The sequence below is a fragment of the Bactrocera tryoni genome, chromosome 1 (genome assembly GCF_016617805.1).
Source record: "Bactrocera tryoni isolate S06 chromosome 1, CSIRO_BtryS06_freeze2, whole genome shotgun sequence".
Lineage (NCBI taxonomy): Eukaryota > Metazoa > Arthropoda > Insecta > Diptera > Tephritidae > Bactrocera > Bactrocera tryoni.
The window spans coordinates 47,649,901-47,652,278 of NC_052499.1; the positions used below are offsets into that span (position 1 = coordinate 47,649,901).

At 36.3% G+C, this 2,378-nt stretch overlaps 1 protein-coding gene across 1 annotated transcript in view; it reads right to left on the reverse strand.

Annotated features, from left to right (window-relative positions):
• The window catches only part of LOC120772341, an 87,054-nt gene extending 84,693 nt beyond the window's left edge, over window positions 1–2,361 (reverse strand). Inside the window, exons 1-2 of the mRNA XM_040100900.1 lie at window positions 2,270–2,361; window positions 1,912–2,044 (exon numbers count right to left, since the gene is read on the reverse strand). The gene's annotated coding sequence lies outside the window, so the exon portion shown is untranslated. The remainder of the gene's footprint in view (window positions 1–1,911; window positions 2,045–2,269) is intronic.
• Between the last annotated feature and the right edge of the window lie 17 nt (window positions 2,362–2,378).

Sequence of the window (2,378 nt, forward strand, 5' to 3'; positions counted from 1 at the left end):
GCCTTCGGTGTTAATTGTTTGTCATGAGCAAGTGTTTTTGTTTGGTACAAATCTTTCCAAGAGGGTAGGGAGCGCGTTGACGACGAACCACGTGCAGGACGGCCATCAACATCAACTGATGATCAACACGTCAATAAAATGAAGGCATTGGTGCTTAAGAATCAATGATTAACAGTCAGAGATCTGACTGGCAACGTTGGAATATCGCAAGAATCAGTGAAAACCATTTTGAAAGATCAGTCGGACCTAAGAAAAGTGAAAACACGATTGGTTCCAAAGTCAGTCAATTTTTTTCGAAAAACAGTGTCGCGTTAACGTCGTGAGTTTTTCACCAAATTTTCAAACAATATCGTGCCGCAACCAACGCATTCGCCTGATTTAGTTCCGAGTGACTTCTGATTATGCAGCAAACTCGAACAATCGCTTCGGGGAAACCGTTTTGAGACAATTAAGGACATTAAATGTGAATCGCCACGCGCATTGAAGGCTATTCCGTAATAGAACTGTTTCGAGGATTGGAAAAAAGGTTGGCACAAGTGTATTGAGGCCAAGCGGGCTTACTTTGAGGGGTTTTTAAAGAATAAGTTAGGAATTTTAATATTGTGAACAAAGTCTTACTATTTTTTGCTCATACTAGTATTCTTAAAAATTATTTTTAAGTTTTGAAATTTGTAGTTTTCTAAATAAAAATGGTGTTGCCTTATCGTAATCAAAGTTTTATACGGCAATCGATGGAAGAAAAAATTTAATGGGAGTTTTCAAGAAACACAGAGAAATTTGATAATGTTGAACGTATGGTGACTTTAAAAATATTTAATTTACAGTTTTTTCGTAGTACTATACAGTTCCAAAAAGTAATAGCGTCAATCTAAAAATATAGAATATACATATCGATTTATCACCTGCAAGTTGGTAACCCCAATACACTAAAAACATAAAATATAAATAAATCAAAGACATGAGTTCAATTAACACATGGTTGCCAACGCAATAAAATTTTAATCGGTTAAAACTACAATTGAAAAACAAAAACATAAAAAATATTGAAAAACAACGCAGCGTAAAGTGATTTTAGAAAACTTAATTAATTTATAGCAGCAAAAAAAAACAACTAAAATATGAATTAAGTGCTTTTCATTGTCATTTTTTTCTTTTTGTTTGCAAAGTTATGATTAAAAACGGTAAGCACTTTGAATGCGTCCAGCGCTTGATTTGAAAAATTCGTTTATTTGGAGCAAAATTGCATTTTTAAATGCACAAACACGGAATTAGTTGCATAAAATATTGAATCAGCAATTTAGTTAAGCACCTTGGTAATTGCATGCAGCCGCACAGGCTTGCCAACACACATTTTTTGTTTCGAATAATATTTTGCAGTGAATTTATTGAAGAAAAAAAGCACAAGTGGACAACAACTTGTTAAAAATAACTGTGAAACGTGACTGCACGAGACACGAAATATGCAAATGAAATGCCATACTGACATTACAACAACAAAGCGAGCACTAAGCGCTACTAATAAAAACGCTCCACTGTATAATCAATGAAATAATTGGCAAAAAACTATGGACATGACTAAAAGGAAATACAATACATGCACAAATGCAAAAGGAGAGCACTACAGGCAAATGTAGAAATGCAAAAAATGCAAAAAATATAAAAAAATTGCTAATAAAAAAATATTTTAGAAAAACATAAAAAATTAAAAAAAAAATCATAAATAAGTGCTTGCAACTAATGGCGAGCAATTATTCCAAGGTAACGGCAAAAAGCGTTGGACACAAGCATGACAAGTGAATGATTTCAGCTCATCACTGCTTGAGCGCTGGATCGAGCCAAATGCCTAGTGGGTTGAGGGCAACAAAGCGGAAGCGTACAAGTAGCGCTCAAGCATGCTAGCGATAAACTCACCTGGCTCAACAGCCACTTCTCGTCAATTATGCGCTGCTGAAGCTGCTGCTGCTGCTGTTGCTCCTTCGCAAGCGATGCTAATGGTTGAGCAGCCGGTTTGCATTCTTGAGTGTCCAACAACAACTGCTGCCAGCTGCTTAATAACGGTGAAGCATGCGAAAGAGAAGAACAAACGAAGGTAGGTAGGTAAGAAATATGAACAAATAATAGGAAAATGTAAAACAAAAGTCATAATAAAAATGAAAAAAACAAATAATTTCATTGATAAAGAAAGCGAACAGTGAGCGATTACTGGCAATCGATTTTTTCAATTTTCCCACTTTCTATTGAAATGCAACGCCGCGCTGCGGCAACTTACAAAGTCGTTGATGAGTTGTTAGTGCCAATCGCCGTTAGTCGATCCCCAGCCAATTCCGTCAATTGCTGCACTAACTGCTGACGCTGGAGTGGCGCGGCGCTGCGGGAAG